General features: G+C 41.5%; 1 protein-coding gene across 21 annotated transcripts in view; it reads left to right on the top strand.

The window, feature by feature from the left end:
* The window catches only part of LOC130267707 (uncharacterized), a 382,496-nt gene that overhangs the window by 254,486 nt on the left and 108,223 nt on the right, over positions 1-19,787 (top strand). Inside the window, exon 9 of one of the 21 annotated variants that reach the window (XR_008843247.1) lies at positions 18,588-18,655. The exons of the other annotated variants lie outside the window; for them this stretch is intronic. The gene's annotated coding sequence lies outside the window, so the exon portion shown is untranslated. Of the gene's footprint in view, positions 1-18,587; positions 18,656-19,787 lie in introns of those variants that run through there. 21 annotated transcript variants of the gene reach the window in all.

The following is a 19,787-nucleotide window of genomic DNA, read 5'->3' as shown; positions in this document are numbered from 1 at the left end:
GTCCGCAGGTTGAAGACCACTGCGGCCTTCGACATCATCCAGCCCCCCCCCCTCTCACCCCTTTAGTTCTGTACTCACCTCCGCTCGGCAGGACGTTAGGGTGCGCTGGTCTGAGCCATCTGTGCCGCAGGGACCATCTGGTGCGGAGGGATAGTCGTTCCGGGCTGTCCATCTTCACAGGGGGGGGCCTCTTCTCCGCGCTTCGGGCCCGGCCCTGGAATAGTCATGTTGCCTTGACGACGACGCACAGGGACGTTCATGAGTAACGTCCCTGTGCGTCGTCGTCAAGGCAACGTCTCTATTCCGGGCCCGAAGCGCGGAGAAGAGGCCCCCCCCGGTGAAGATGGACAGCCCGGAACGACTATCCCTCCGCACCAGATGGTCCCTGCGGCACAGATGGCTCAGACCAGCGCACCCTAACGTCCTGCCGAGCGGAGGTGAGTACAGAACTAAAGGGGGTGAGAGGGGGGGGGGGGCTGGATGATGTCGAAGGCCGCAGTGGTCTTCAACCTGCGGACCTCCAGATGTTTCAAAACTACAACTCACAGCAAGCCCGGACAGCCGATGGCTGAAGGTCAACAGGCTGAAGACCACTGTATCAGACATTGACAAGCGGTGACGATGAAGGGGTGGGGGGGCTGATGACATGTGGTGATGATGAAGGGGGGGGGTGTGATGATGACAAGGGGATGATGATGTGGGATGATGACAAGGGGATGATGAAGGGGGGGTGGGGTAATGACAAGGGGATGATGAAGGAGGGGTGGGATGATGAAAGGGGGGTGTGGGATGATAAGGGGATGATGAAGGGAGGGTGGGATAATGACAAGGGGATGATGAAGGGGGTGTGTGGGATGATAAGGGGATGATGAAGGGGGGGTGTGGGATGATAAGGGGATGATGACAGGCGGTGATGATGAAGGGGGTGGGTGGGATGATGACAGGCAGTGATGATGAAGGGGGGTGGGATGATGACAGGCGGTGATGACGAGGGTGATGATGACGGGATGATGATGATGAGGGTGTTAATGACGGGGGTCTGGATGATGACAGGGGGGATGATGTATTTCCCACCCTAGGCTTATAGTCGAGTCAATAACTTTTCCTGTTTTTTTGGGGTAAAATTATGGGCCTCGGCTTATACTCGAGTATATATGATAAGTTCCCCCCGGGTAGTTTGGTTCACTTTGTAGGTAGGTGCCCCTATAGGTTGGTCCTACCTGTAGATAATATCCAGCTGTAGGTAGGTACTCCCTAAAGGTAGTATCCCCCTGTAGGTAGGTCCTCTCTATAGGTTGTATCCCCATGAAGGTAGGTCCGCCCTGTAGGTAGGACTCTACCTATAGGCAGGTCCCTCTGTAGGTAGTATTGCCCTGTAGGTAGTCCCATATTTTAGGTAGGCCCCTCCTGTAGGTAGTATCCATGCCTGTAGGCAGGACCTCCTGTAATTGGTAGGCAGCGTTCTCCTTTAGGTAGGTCCTCCCTGTAGGTAGGCCCTGTAAGCAGTATCCCCCTGTATGTAGCTCCTCCCTGTAGGTAGTATCTGCTTGTAAGTAGCCCCCACTGTAGTTAGTATCCCCTGTAGGGAGGCCCCCCTGTAGATAGTATCCCTCTGTAGATAGGCCCTCCTGCAGATAGTATCTCCCTGTTGGTAAGCCACTTTGTAGATAGTATCCCCCTGTATGTAGGTCCTCCCTGGACATAGTATCCTCCTGTATGTAGGTCCTCACTGGAGATAGTATCCCCCTGTATGTAGGTCCTCCCTGGAGATAATATCCCCCTGTATGTAGGTTCTCCCTGGAGATAGTATCCCCCTGTATGTAGGTCCTCCCTGTAGATAGTATCCCCCTGTATGTAGGTCCTCCCTGGAGATAGTATCCCCCTGTATGTAGGTCCTCCCTGGAGATAGTATCCCCCTGTATATGGGTCCTCCCTGGAGATAATATCCCCCTGTATGTAGGTCCTCCCTGGAGATAGTATCCCCCTGTATATAGGTCCTTCCTGTAGATAGTATCTCCCTGTATGTAGGTCCTTCCTGTAGATAGTATCCCCTTGTATGTACTTCCTTCCTGCAGATAGTATCCCCCTGTATGTAGGTCCTTCCTGTAGATAGTATCCCCTTGTATGTAGATCCTTCCTGTAGATAGTATCCCCCTGTATGTAGGTCCTCCCTATAGATAGTATCCCCCTGTATGTAGGTCCTTCCTGTAGATAGTATCCCCTTGTATATAGGTCCTTCCTGTAGATAGTATCCCCCTGTATGTAGGTCCTTCCTGTAGATAGTATCCTCTTGTATGTAGGTACTTCCTGTAGATAGTATCCCCCTGTATGTAGGTCCTTCCTGTAGATAGTATCCCCCTGTATGTAGGTCCTCCCTGTAGATAGTATCCCCCTGTATGTAGGTCCTCCCTGTAGATAGTATCCCCCTGTATGTAGGTCCTTCCTGTATATAGTATCCCCCTGTATGTAGGTCCTTCCTGTAGATAGTATCCCCCTGTATATAGGTCCTTCCTGTAGATAGTATCCCCCTGTAGGTCCTTCCTGTAGATAGTATCCCTTGTATATAGGTCCTTCCTGTATATAGTATCCCCTTGTATCTAGGTCCTTCCTGTAGATAGTATCCCCTTGTATGTAGGTCCTTCCTGTATATAGTATCCCCCTGTATGTAGGTCCTTCCTGTAGATAGTATCCCCCTGTATGTAGGTCCTTCCTGTAGATAGTATCCCCCTGTATATAGGTCCTCCCTGTAGATAGTATCCCCCTGTATGTAGGTCCTTCCTGTAGATAGTATCCCCCTGTATGTAGGTCCTTCCTGTAGATAGTATCCCCCTGTATATAGGTCCTCCCTGGAGATAATATCCCCCTGTATGTAGGTCCTCCCTGGAGATAGTATCCCCCTGTATATAGGTCCTTCCTGTAGATAGTATCTCCCTGTATGTAGGTCCTTCCTGTAGATAGTATCCCCTTGTATGTACTTCCTTCCTGCAGATAGTATCCCCCTGTATGTAGGTCCTTCCTGTAGATAGTATCCCCTTGTATGTAGATCCTTCCTGTAGATAGTATCCCCCTGTATGTAGGTCCTTCCTGTAGATAGTATACCCCTGTATGTAGGTCCTTCCTGTAGATAGTATCCCCCTGTATGTAGGTCCTTCCTGTAGATAGTATCCCCCTGTATGTAGGTCCTTCCTGTAGATAGTATACCCCTGTATGTAGGTCCTTCCTGTATATAGTATCCCCTTGTATGTAGGTCCTTCCTGTAGATAGTATGCCCCTGTATGTAGGTCCTTCCTGTAGATAGTATCCCCCTGTATGTAGGTCCTTCCTGTAGTTAGTATCCCCCTGTATGTAGGTCCTTCCTGTAGATAGTATCCCCCTGTATGTAGGTCCTTCCTGTAGATAGTATCCCCCTGTATGTAGGTCCTTCCTGTAGATAGTATCCCCCTGTATGTAGGTCCTTCCTGTAGATAGTATCCCCCTGTATGTAGGTCCTTCCTGTAGATAGTATACCCCTGTATGTAGGTCCTTCCTGTAGATAGTATCCCCTTGTATGTAGGTCCTTCCTGTAGATAGTATGCCCCTGTATGTAGGTCCTTCCTGTAAATAGTATCCCCCTGTATGTAGGTCCTTCCTGTAGATAGTATCCCCCTGTATGTAGGTCCTTCCTGTAGATAGTATCCCCCTGTATGTAGGTCCTTCCTGTAGAAAGTATCCCCTTGTATGTAGGTCCTTCCTGTAGATAGTATCTCCCTGTATGTAGGTCCTTCCTGTAGAAAGTATCCCCCTGTATGTAGGTCCTTCCTGTAGATAGTATCCCCTTGTATGTAGGTCCTTCCTGTAGATAGTATGCCCCTGTATGTAGGTCCTTCCTGTAGATAGTATCCCCCTGTATGTAGGTCCTTCCTGTAGATAGTATCCCCCTGTATGTAGGTCCTTCCTGTAGATAGTATCCCCCTGTATGTAGGTCCTTCCTGTAGATAGTATCCCCCTGTATGTAGGTCCTTCCTGTAGATAGTATCCCCTTGTATGTAGGTCCTTCCTGTAGATAGTATCCCCCTGTATGTAGGTCCTTCCTGTAGATAGTATCCCCCTGTATGTAGGTCCTCCCTGTAGATAGTATCCCCCTGTATGTAGGTCCTTCCTGTAGATAGTATCCCCCTGTATGTAGGTCCTTCCTGTAGATAGTATCCCCCTGTATGTAGGTCCTTCCTGTAGATAGTATCCCCCTGTATGTAGGTCCTTCCTGTAGATAGTATCCCCCTGTATGTAGGTCCTTCCTGTAGATTGTGTCCCCTTGTATGTAGGTCCTTCCTGTAGATAGTATCCCCCTGTAAGTAGGTCCTTCCTTTAGATAGTATCCCCCTGTATGTAGGTCCTTCCTGTAGATAGTATCCCCCTGTATGTAGGTCCTTCCTGTAGATAGTATCCCCCTGTATGTAGGTCCTTCCTGTAGATAGTATCCCCCTGTATGTAGGTCCTTCCTGTAGATAGTATCCCCCTGTAAGTAGGTCCTTCCTTTAGATAGTATCCCCCTGTATGTAGGTCCTTCCTGTAGATAGTATCCCCCTGTATGTAGGTCCTTCCTGTAGATAGTATCCCCCTGTATGTAGGTCCTTCCTGTAGATTGTGTCCCCCTGTAGACAGGGCCCTGGTTTAGGCCAATTAGAAACCTCTAATAATAAACAATAAATGTTCTCATTCACTGATGGCCGGCAGAGATCTTGACAATTATGACAGATAAATTAGATTGTTGACAAAATAGCAAGAAGATCTCATGTTACTGTTATATATAATGAAAGACAGGGCCATTATTAACCCCCTTATGACCAAGGATCTCGTAAAACAAATCACCTTTGTCATTGATCTATTTAACCCCTTTTGCAGATATCCATTGTACTTATTTATTGTTTTATCATCCTCTGATGTGTCACATTTATTATACATAATGATTAAAGGGGTTTTATAATGAAGATAAATAGGTCTAAACAGATGCATTATGGGAAACTATACATGAGATGTCCCAGTATGGTACATGGTACTGCACTACACTTAGGCCCTGTCAGGTTAAGTCCCTCGGTGTCCTGGGGCTCTCCTGCAGTCTCTCCCCTGCTTTTATTATAGTGTTATTTAATGTAATAGGATTATAGTCAATATGTCAATGTATAGTCAGTATAAATGACCTTTGGAGGACTCCAATAAATGTCTAAAGGACCTGTGAAATGTCACATGTTATGTTTATGTTATCACATGTTACCCAGAGGGCACTAGTTTAACACATGACCCGCAGCTTGACCAATGGGCTCTGGCTCAGCCCCTCTCTATATAAGCGGGCGGCCATTACAATTCACTCTCTTTTGCTCTTAGCACTTGTGCTCTTTACTGAGACCAGCAAACACCAGAGATCTCGGTGCTAGTGACCAGCACCTGGAGGACTCAAATCTACAGTCATTCCAGTAAGTCAAGTCTATGTGCGGTCACTACTATCTACAGTCCAGTCAATTATCTAAAGTCTATTACAAGTGACCAGTACCTGGAGGACTCAAATCTACAGTCATTCCAGTAAGTCAAGTCTATGTGCGGTCACTACTATCTACAGTCCAGTCAATTATCTAAAGTCTATTACAAGTATAATTGGTCCCAGCAAGCTGCGAGGTCCTTCTGTGTTCCTGGACACCTCTCTGGGATTCTGGCCTAGCTGTGAAGATAATAACACCAATCTGAACTCAGTAAAGCCTCCATTAAACCATAACTTGGTTGTGGACTCTCCTTTCACTGCCTAGCCATTGGAATAGCGGAGATACTGTTCGTGTGGTTCCGGTACCAAAAAAACACTCTGGCGTCACGAACATTAGGGGTTAACAACTCCTTGCCCCTGGGGTTAATACCATCTTCCCCAATCCACCTAGACCGCCACACCCCGTGGTCCCGCCATTACCGTAGGTCACCACATACATATTTGTGAAAATGTATGATGGGAGTAAAACTACATCTACCTGGTTAGTACTGTGTATGTAAGGAAGGGGGATTGTGGGAAAGTGTGAGCTCTGTTGCTTGGCAACTGCAGGGTCACAGTTCAGAGAGGGAACTAGGAAGTGATCAGGTCCATGGGGAGAAGAACAGTCCAGGGCAGGAGGCCATTGTCCCTAAAATACTGAACATTTATCCTCCTTTACATGTATCTATAGGGTCACGTCTGATTTTACCAACTTTGCTTCTTGGGAAAATCGCTTTTATGGGATCTGTGATTTGTGTATTTATTTTATATGACATTTTATCACTTCTTTATCACTTGTGCCTTCATATCCGCACTTACTATACATTTTCTATGTATGGTATTTCATCCTATGGAAGGTTTTGGTTTATATTCGGGGAGAACATGGTGAACATTGTGGGTCGGTTGGGTCTGTCGTACCTGTCATGGCTCCAATAAAAAGGTCAGGATAGTCATGTGAACTGAACTGTATAGATTGGGTAATAGATTTGTTACCTGTTTAGCTACAATAAAAATGTATATAATTTGTCAACTTCAATCTCATCTATCTATTATTCTGTCTATCTCATATCTATCTATCTATCTATATCTCATATCTATCTATCTCATATCTATCTATCTCATATCTATCTATCTATCTATCTCATATCTATCTATCTCATATCTATCTATCTATCTATCTATATCTCATATCTATCTATCTCATATCTATCTATCTATCTATCTATCTCATATCTATCTATCTCATATCTATCTATCTATCTCATATCTATCTATCTATCTCATCTCTATCTATCTATCTATCTCATATCTACCTATCTCATATCTATCTATCTATCTATCTCATATCTATCTATCTATCTCATATCTATCTATCTCATGTCTATCTATCTATCTCATATCTATCTATCTCATATCTATCTATCTATCTCATATCTATCTATCTCATATCTATCTATCTATCTATCTATCTATCTATCTATCTATCTCATATCTATCTATCTATCTATCTATCTATCTATCTATCTATCTCATATCTATCTATCTATCTATCTATCTATCTATCTCATATCTATCTATCTATCTATCCCATATCTATCTATCTATCTATCTATCTCATATCTATCTATCTATCTATCTACCTATCTATCTATCTATCTCATATCTATCTATCTATCTATCTATCTATCTATCTATCTATCTATCTATCTCATATCTATCTATCTATCTATCTATCCCATATGTATCTCTCTATCTATCCCATATCTATCTATCTCATATCTATCTATCTCATATCTATCTATCTATCTATCTCATATCTATCTATCTCATATCTATCTATCTATCTATCTATCTATCTATCTCATATCTATCTATCTATCTATCTCATATCTATCTATCTATCTATCCCATATCTATCTATCTATCTATCCCATATCTATCTATCTATCTATCCCATATCTATCTATCCCATATCTATCTATCTATCTATCTATCTCATATCTATCTATCTCATATCTATCTATCTATCTATCTCATATCTATCTATCTCATATCTATCTATCTATCTCATATGTATCTCTCTATCTATCCCATATCTATGTAATCCCTGACCCCTGCAGTATATCAGTCCCCCGTCTCTCCTGCTGGGTTACTCCCTCAGTCTTCTCCCTATCACCTCAGTCTCCTCCATCCTGGCCCTGGTCCTGGCTCCTCATCCATGGTCGTCCTCTTCCTCCTCTGTCCCCTCGCTGCCCTCTCCTCATGTCACTCGGCTGGGTCTCTCCCCTCTTCGTTGCTCTCCCTGCCCGGTGGTCCTGAGATTTGCACATCCGGACACAGCACAAACACTCGCAGCTCCCAGAAAAACTCCTTCTCAGCCCAAGAGAGAGAAATTCCTTAGAAGTGATTCCAGGCAGAGCCAGAAAATGGAAAAAACCAGAGGTAGAACAAGCAGCCTTTCTGTGAGTGTGCAGACGGGAGGGAGCCTGGGGCCGTGCTGGGAGGCAGTGTGAGAGATGGTCCCCAATATTCTCTAATGTGTCCCCCAATATATGGCAAACCCCAACCCCGCCACAGGATTGACAGTGCTGGGATGTGACATGTATGACCCATGTGTGATGGAAATGTGCAAAGTGTTCATACAGGTCACTGAACACACCGACCAGGGACCAGATTGTACTCAGTGCTACAGAAAACATCCCAACATTCAATATATGGCACCTGACAGAGCATCATAGCTTATATACTGCCCTATACATCATATACTATACATACTGCCCCTATACACCATCATATACTGTATACACCGACCAGGGACCAGATTGTACTCAGTGCTACAGAAAACATCCCAACATTCAATATATGGCACCTGACAGAGCATCATAGCTTATATACTGCCCTATACATCATATACTGTATATACTGCCCCTATACACCATCATATACTGTATACACCGACCAGGGACCAGATTGTACTCAGTGCTACAGAAAACATCCCAACATTCAATATATGGCACCTGACAGAGCATCATAGATTATATACTGCCCCTATACATCATATACTATACATACTGCCCCTATACACCATCATATACTGTATACACTGCCCCTATACACCATCATATACTGTATACACCGACCAGGGACCAGATTGTACTCAGTGCTATAGAAAACATCCCAACATTCAATATATGGCACCTGACAAAGCATCATAGCTTATATACTGCCCTATACATCATATACTATACATACTGCCCCTATACACCATCATATACTGTATACACTGCCCCTATACATCATATACTATACATACTGCCCCTATACACCATCATATACTATACATACTGCCCCTATACATCATCATATACTATACATACTGCCCCTATACATCATATACTATACATACTGCCCCTATACATCATCATATACTATACATACTGCCCCTATACATCATATACTATACATACTGCCCCCATACATCATCATATACTATACATACTGCCCTATACATCATATACTATACATACTGCCCCTATACATCATCATATACTATACATACTGCCCCTATACATCATATACTATACATACTGCCCCTATACATCATCATATACTATACATACTGCCCCTATACATCATCATATACTATACATACTGCCCCTATACATCATCATATACTATACATACTGCCCCTATACATCATATACTATACATACTGCCCCTATACATCATATACTGTATACACCGACCAGGGACCAGATTGTACTCAATGCTACAGAAAACATCCCAACATTCAATATATGGCACCTGACAGAGCATCATAGATTATATACTGCCCTATACATCATATACTATACATACTGCCCCTATACACCATCATATACTATACATACTGCCCCTATACATCATCATATACTATACATACTGCCCCTATACATCATATACTGTATACACCGCTCCTATACACCATCATATACTGAACACACCGACCAGGGACCAGATTGTACTCAGTGCTACAGAAAACATCCCAACATTCAATATATGGCACCTGACAAAGCATCATAGCTTATATACTGCCCTATACATCATATACTATACATACTGCCCCTATACACCATCATATACTATATACACTGCCCCTATACATCATCATATACTGTATACACCGCCCCTATACATCATATACTATACATACTGCCCCTATACACCATCATATACTATATACACTGCCCCTATACATCATATACTATACATACTGCCTCCTATACACCATCATATACTATACATACTGCCTCCTATACACCATCATATACTGTATATACTGCCCCTATACATCATATACTGTATACATCGCCCCTATACATCATATACTATACATACTGCCTCCTATACACCATCATATACTGTATATACTGCCCCTATACATCATATACTGTATACATCGCCCCTATACATCATATACTATACATACTGCCTCCTATACACCATCATATACTATACATACTGCCTCCTATACACCATCATATACTGTATATACTGCCCCTATACATCATATACTGTATACATCGCCCCTATACATCATATACTATACATACTGCCTCCTATACACCATCATATACTATACATACTGCCTCCTATACATCATATACTATACATACTGCCTCCTATACACCATCATACACTGTATATACTGCCCTATACACCATATACTATACATACTGCCCCTATACACCATCATATACTATATACACTGCCCCTATACATCATATACTATACATACTGCCCCTATACATCATATACTATACATACTGCCTCCTATACATCATCATATACTATACATACTGCCCCTATACATCATATACTATACATACTGCCCCTATACATCATATACTGTATACACCGCTCCTATACACCATCATATACTGTATACACCGACCAGGGACCAGATTGTACTCAGTGCTACAGAAAACATCCCAACATTCAATATATGGCACCTGACAGAGCATCATAGCTTATATACTGCCCTATACATCATATACTATACATACTGCCCCTATACACCATCATATACTATATACACTGCCCCTATACATCATCATATACTGTATACACCGCCCCTATACATCATATACTATACATACTGCCCCTATACACCATCATATACTATATACACTGCCCCTATACATCATATACTATACATACTGCCTCCTATACACCATCATATACTGTATATACTGCCCCTATACATCATATACTGTATACATCGCCCCTATACATCATATACTATACATACTGCCTCCTATACACCATCATATACTATACATACTGCCTCCTATACACCATCATATACTGTATATACTGCCCCTATACATCATATACTGTATACATCGCCCCTATACATCATATACTATACATACTGCCTCCTATACACCATCATATACTATACATACTGCCTCCTATACATCATATACTATACATACTGCCTCCTATACACCATCATATACTGTATATACTGCCCTATACACCATATACTATACATACTGCCCCTATACACCATCATATACTATATACACTGCCCCTATACATCATATACTATACATACTGCCCCTATACATCATATACTATACATACTGCCTCCTATACATCATCATATACTGTATACACTGCCCCTATACATCATATACTATATACACTGCCCCTATACATCATATACTATACATACTGCCCCTATACATCATATACTATACATACTGCCTCCTATACACCATCATATACTGTATATACTGCCCCTATACATCATATACTGTATACATCGCCCCTATACATCATATACTATACATACTGCCTCCTATACACCATCATATACTATACATACTGCCTCCTATACATCATATACTATACATACTGCCTCCTATACACCATCATATACTGTATATACTGCCCTATACACCATATACTATACATACTGCCCCTATACACCATCATATACTATATACACTGCCCCTATACATCATATACTATACATACTGCCCCTATACATCATATACTATACATACTGCCTCCTATACATCATCATATACTGTATACACTGCCCCTATACATCATATACTATATACACTGCCCCTATACATCATATACTATACATACTGCCCCTATACATCATATACTATACATACTGCCTCCTATACATCATCGTATACTGTATACACCGCTCCTATACACCATCATATACTGTATACACTGCACCTATACATACATCATATACTGTATACACTGCACCTATACATCATATACTGTATACACTGCACCTATACATCATATACTATACATACTGCCTCCTATACACCATCATATACTGTATATACTGCCCTATACACCATATACTATACATACTGCCCCTATACACCATCATATACTATATACACTGCCCCTATACATCATATACTATACATACTGCCCCTATACATCATATACTATACATACTGCCCCTATACATCATCATATACTGTATACACCGCTCCTATACACCATCATATACTGTATACACTGCACCTATACACCATCATATACTGTATACACTGCACCTATACATCATATACTGTATACACTGCTCCTATACATCATATACTGTATACACTGCTCCTATACATCATATACTATACATACTGCCTCCTATACACCATCATATACTGTATACACTGCCCTATACATCATATACTATACATACTGCCTCCTATACACCATCATATACTGTATACACTGCCCCTATACATCATATACTATACATACTGCCCCTATACATCATATACTATACATACTGCCCCTATACACCATCATATACTATATACACTGCCCCTATACATCATATACTATACATACTGCCCCTATACATCATATACTATACATACTGCCCCTATACATCATCATATACTGTATACACCGCTCCTATACACCATCATATACTGTATACACTGCACCTATACACCATCATATACTGTATACACTGCACCTATACATCATATACTGTATACACTGCTCCTATACATCATATACTGTATACACTGCTCCTATACATCATATACTATACATACTGCCTCCTATACACCATCATATACTGTATACACTGCCCTATACATCATATACTATACATACTGCCTCCTATACACCATCATATACTGTATACACTGCCCCTATACATCATATACTATACATACTGCCTCTATACATCATATACTATACATACTGCCTCCTATACATCATCATATACTGTATACACTGCCCCTATACATCATATACTATATACACTGCCCCTATACATCATATACTATACATACTGCCCCTATACACCATCATATACTATATACACTGCCCCTATACATCATATACTATACATACTGCCTCCTATACACCATCATATACTATACATACTGCCTCCCATACACCATCATATACTGTATATACTGCCCCTATACATCATATACTGTATACATCGCCCCTATACATATACTATACATACTGCCTCCTATACACCATCATATACTATATACACTGCCCCTATACACCATATACTATACATACTGCCTCCTATACATCATCATATACTATACATACTGCCTCCTATACACCATCATATACTGTATATACTGCCCTATACACCATATACTATACATACTGCCCCTATACACCATCATATACTATATACACTGCCCCTATACATCATATACTATACATACTGCCCCTATACATCATATACTATACATACTGCCTCCTATACATCATCATATACTGTATACACTGCCCCTATACATCATATACTATATACACTGCCCCTATACATCATATACTATACATACTGCCCCTATACATCATATACTATACATACTGCCTCCTATACATCATCGTATACTGTATACACCGCTCCTATACACCATCATATACTGTATACACTGCACCTATACATCATATACTGTATACACTGCACCTATACATCATATACTATACATACTGCCCCTATACATCATATACTATACATACTGCCTCCTATACATCATCATATACTGTATACACTGCCCCTATACATCATATACTATATACACTGCCCCTATACATCATATACTATACATACTGCCCCTATACATCATATACTATACATACTGCCTCCTATACATCATCGTATACTGTATACACCGCTCCTATACACCATCATATACTGTATACACTGCACCTATACATCATATACTGTATACACTGCACCTATACATCATATACTATACATACTGCCTCCTATTCACCATCATATACTGTATATACTGCCCTATACACCATATACTATACATACTGCCTCCTATACACCATCATATACTATATACACTGCCCCTATACATCATATACTATACATACTGCCCCTATACATCATATACTATACATACTGCCCCTATACATCATCATATACTGTATACACCGCTCCTATACACCATCATATACTGTATACACTGCTCCTATACACCATATACTGTATACTCTGCACCTATACACCATCATATACTATATACACTGCTCCTATACATCATCATATACTGTATACACTGCTCCTATACATCATATACTGTATACACTGCTCCTATACATCATATACTATACATACTGCCTCCTATACATCATCATATACTGTATACACCGCCCCTATACATCATATACTGTATACACTGCCCCTATACATCATTGTATACTATATACACTGCTCCTATACATCATATACTGTATACACTGCACCTATACACCATCATATACTGTATACACTGCTCCTATACATCATCATATACTGTATACACTGCCCCTATACATCATCATATACTGTATACACTGCTCCTATACACAATCATATACTATATACACTGCCCCTATACATCATAATATACTGTATACACTGCTCCTATACATCATATACTGTATACACTGCTCCTATACATCATATACTATACATACTGCCTCCTATACACCATCATATACTGTATACGCCGCCCCTATACATCATATACTGTATACACTGCCTCCTATACATCATATACTATACATACTGCCTCCTATACATCATCATATACTGTATACACTGCCCCTATACATCATCATCTACTATATACACTTCCTCCTATACACCATCATATACTGTATACACTGCCCCTATACACCATCATATACTGTATACACTGCTCCTATACATCATCATATACTGTATACACTGCCTCCTATACATCATCATATACTGTATACACTGCTCCTATACACAATCATATACTATATACACTGCCCCTATACATCATCATATACTGTATACACTGCTCCTATACATCATCATATACTGTATACACTGCTCCTATACATTATCATATACTGTATACACTGCCTCCTATACACCATCATATACTATATACACTGCCCCTATACATCATATACTATATACACTGCCCCTATACATCATCATATACTGTATACACTGCCTCCTATACACCATCATATACTGTATACACTGCCCCTATATATCATATACTATATACACTGCCACTATACATCATCATGCACTGTATACACTGCTCCTATACATCATATACTATATACACTGCCCCTATACATCATATACTATACATACTGCCTCCTATACATCATCATATACTGTATACACTGCTCCTATACATCATCATATAATGTATACACTGCACCTATACACCATCATATACTGTATACACTGCTCCTATACATCATCATATACTGTATACACTGCCTCCTATACACCATCATATACTGTATACACTGCTCCTATACATCATCATATAATGTATACACTGCACCTATACACCATCATATACTGTATACACTGCCTCCTATACACCATCATATACTGTATACACTGCTCCTATACATCATCATATAATGTATACACTGCACCTATACACCATCATATACTGTATACACTGCTCCTATACATCATCATATACTATATACACTGCACCTATACATCATCATATACTGTATACACTGTGTCCAATACACTGTCATATACTATGTACACTGCATCCTATATACTGTCACATACTAACTATACTGTCACCTATAGGGGGTTGCTGTCTTAAAGGTGCACGTGTACATACAACCCTGTATTTACATGTCTTCCGTCTTTGCTGTAAAGTAGGTTAATCAATAACAATTAGAATCAGTTCCTCAGCGCGGCGGGTAATGGGCGCTTGGCCGGGTGCGGAGTGCGACAAACACACCATCTAGATCTGTCACAGGAAAGGTCAGACATTAGCACATATTAATGTCATTACGTCCGGACAGTGACAGGACCCTCTGCTAGAATCGGCTCTGACGCCATCGCCCTCCTCCAGGCGACATCTTCGTGTCAGTCATCATCATTGTGATCGCTCAATGCTACGTTTCAATCTACGCATGGTTCTTCACACCCAAACTTTCAGTTTTTTCCTTTGCCTTTGAGGGTTATTCTCGTGGAGGGGCCATTCTTGCGACTTTGTTATATTGGGACACCTACACATTACACAATCAGAAGCTTTTAGGACATCCCATTCTATATCCATAGACATAATATGGAGTCGCTCCCAATTTGTTGGTATTACAGCTTCCACTCTTCTGTGAAGACTTCCAACAAGTCTTTGAAGGTGTCTGTGGGAATTTTTGCCCATACGTCCAGCTGTGAGGTCAGACACTGATGTAGGAGAAGACGACCTGATTCGACATCTCCACTTTATTTCATCCCGAAGGTGTTGGTTGGGATCTGTGTGGCGGTTCAAGTTCTTTTACACCAGACTCATCCAACTGTGTCTCAATGGACCATGTTGGAACAGAAAAGAACCAAGCCCAAACTGTTCCCTCAAAGTTGGAAGCGACAATTGCCCACAATGTCTTGTTATACTGTATTAAGTATTAAATGGGCACTCTCATTAAAACTAATTTAGGCTATTGCACTCCTTATGGTAAATAAAAAATGAAGTTTTCTATGTCTTATTTGTGTTTAAAAAATAAAAAACGCCACTAGGTGTCTCCCTACTTGTCCGGAGCACATTTCCCCCCCCCCCCCCCCATCTCTTGCACAGTCTATGGACTCCTGCTGGCCTGGCAGAAGTCCAAAATCAGGAAATGCTGAGGGGTGTGTGTGCATCCTTAGCCAATCATAACTCATCTCACATTGAACTGCTCTGGGCTGTGTGTAGCAGAGTGAGGGAGGAAGTTCTCCCCTGTATGGCTTCAGATGATGTCACACCTGCTGGGGAACGCCCCTACCCAGTCTGTGAATCTGACTGAGACTGAGCAAAAAATACAGAACAATATCAAGGTAGAAAATGAAAAAATAATAAAAATATAAATAAAATGTATCAAGTTAATGAGAGGTACTCTTTAAGCCTTTACTGTAACTGAGGAGCCTAGGCCAACCCCAAGAGACAACCCCAATCGCATTATCCCTCCTCCACCAAACCTTACAGCTGGCACAATGCAGTCAGGCAGGTAATGTTTTACTGTTTTTTTTTTTTTAACAAACCCAGATTTGTCCATAGATGTGATCCCTCCATAGAAGTTGCTTACTCTTCTCCAGAATTCAGTGGCGGTGACTTTACACCTTTCGGCCTTGTGCTTGGTCATATATGGCTTGCACAGGTTTTTGCTGATTTTAAAAGGGTTCTCCAGCGTTTAAAAATGTATTCTCTTTCCAAAAATATCCAGAATGGGGCCTGAAACTCCCCGCTTCATGGAGCTGAAAATTTTTTATGTGGACAAGTGGTCTGGATTGCAGAGAAGGTGGCATAAGAGGCACCATGGTTACACATACCATATAGGTAGCCCATGCGGTTTTTATGGTTTTCCTAGAGAGAGGTTTTTCCTTCCTGGTTGATCTTGTCTCTGTTTTTATAAGTGGTAAAAAAAACTTTACATTGACCGGTTTCCTTTTTTTTTTTGGAAACGTGTGGAAATGGTCTTCATCGTTGTTGCCAAAGAAATCAATCTTAAAGGGGTACTCCGGTGCTCCATCATTTTGAACATTTTGTTCAGAACGCTCAGAGCTAGAGACCGTGATGGTGAAGTCACGGCCATGCCCCCTGGTGACGTCACGCCACGCCCCCTCCATCCATGTCTATGGGAGGGGGCGTGTCTGCCGCCCCCTCCCATACTTGTGGTGAGCCACGGGGGTGTGAAGGTGAGGTGTATGGGGCAGATGTTGTAGCCCAGGTGCAGATGGTGTTAACCCCTAAATGTTCGTGACGCCAGGGCGTGGTTTTACAGAGAACCACCCGAACGGTAGCACCGCTAGTTCTAGTTAGGCAGGACAAATGAGAGTCTAAGGCCAGGTTAGGGTTAACGGTAGCTTTACTGAGGTAGACAGATGGTAACAGTCTTTACAGCTAGGCCAGGATCCTAGAGAGGTGACCAGTAACACAGGGGACCTCGCAGCTTACTGGGACTTGCAGTGACTTGACAGACCTTAGGACGCTGACTATAATAGACTTGACTTGACTGAAGATAGTGACAGCAGACAGAGATGACTTGACTTACTGACTTGTGCCTGTAATTTAGGCTTGAAGCCTCCAGATGTGCTGGACACTGGATCTGAGACGTCTGGACTGGACTTGAACTCAGCAGAAAGAGAATCACAAGAGAGAGATTGTAGTACCTCCCCCTCTTAAAAAGGGGGCTGAGCAAGGAGCCCATAGGCTAGCTGTGGGTCATCTGGTCACCTGGTGCTCTCTGGGTAGCAAAACGTGTGACTTTAACATGTGACAACCTTTATCATGTGATCGATAACCATGTGACCATATCAAAGGTCCTTTACACTTAATATACAATTATACAGATTATACAGGGTACAATGCAGGAGAGCCCTGGGGACGTGCGGGGACTCAAGCTGATAGGACTGTGGAATGATATCCTGTACTGGGACATCACATTGTTGGGATAATTCAATTTTCCTTAGACTGAGACTGTCCAGGGACCATTACAAGTAGTCAACATCACTCTTCACACTATGTCCACCAACCGTGGTGCTTGCTGGTGGCAGTACTCTATAAACATACAGAATTACATGTTTGGTCCACAGGTTGAGGTACCTTGAAGAAGACCAAATCATGATGGATCACAGGGTCTTCTTGTGCATGAATGTGGTGCTCGGAGAAGCAGAAAAGTGAGTCAGAGACAGGGCACGTCACTTCTTACCAACACCTTGTGTTTTCGATACTGATCTCTTCATACCCTTTAAATCCAAGAAAATCTAAGAATTTTCCTCCTTTACCAGAACGTCTGACAGACCCAGCCTATCGTAGGACTTTACACATGATACTTACCCTCTAGGGAGACAGTCTTTGGCGAGTCTCTTGTGGAGTCTTCCAGCTTTTTTGGCGTCATACCTGGGGGCTCTGTTTTTTTTCTCCGGAACATAATAATGAGTCAGGGTCCAGGACTCCATGATCACATTGTTCTGGTCATATAATGCCGAGGTGTCTCCCATTGACTGGGTTGGAATTGTCTGTCTGAAGTGACTCATTCCAATGACTAAACAGAATACAATACATTGTTTCCAGGTCCATATGGAGACCATGGTCTAGTGTATGGAAAACAATTATTAGAGATTTTTTTTAATGAATATCACATAGGGTTAATCATAAGGTCACTGGTATAACGTGCTTCAGACTAAATCCAAGCCTTGTATGATAAGCAGGAACAAAACTAAGTAACTTAATTAGGGTGAAACTTCAATGGCCACCCTTGTATACTATTGTACAAAGGGAATGTATTTCTTGGACTTCTTTGTTATGTAAATCTCACTCTGCTATTAAGAAATATTATTGAATTGTATGGATGTATGTATAAGTGTTTTATGTGACTACTGAGAGGTGTGCACTCAAAGCTCTGCTGGAGCTGATAACCACAGCGAGTTCTGATTAATAATAAGGGGTGCGGACAAGTGACGGCCTCAGATCCAAGGGCGAGCTGAGGATATAGGAAACAATGCAACTAAATCATGAATGGCACAAGAGAGGAAGCAAAGGATGCTGGGAAGGGCAAAGTCAGGAAAGGACGGGGCATTTCATAATAAAGGAAATGAGTGAATTAAAATTACTGAATATAAATGAGAACTAATGGGAAATAGAATGGATAGGAAACAAAGTAAAAATAAGAAATCCCCAGGAACTATAAAGGTCTATTCACACGTAATAGGTTTGTTGGACATATTTGTGTGTCTATCTATATTTAAAGTGTACCTGTCATTAGCAAAAACTTTTTATATAATGTAGACAAT

This window comes from Hyla sarda, chromosome 4 (assembly GCF_029499605.1).
Source record: "Hyla sarda isolate aHylSar1 chromosome 4, aHylSar1.hap1, whole genome shotgun sequence".
Classification (NCBI taxonomy): domain Eukaryota; kingdom Metazoa; phylum Chordata; class Amphibia; order Anura; family Hylidae; genus Hyla; species Hyla sarda.
This window is presented reverse-complemented; position numbering and strand designations above follow the sequence as displayed.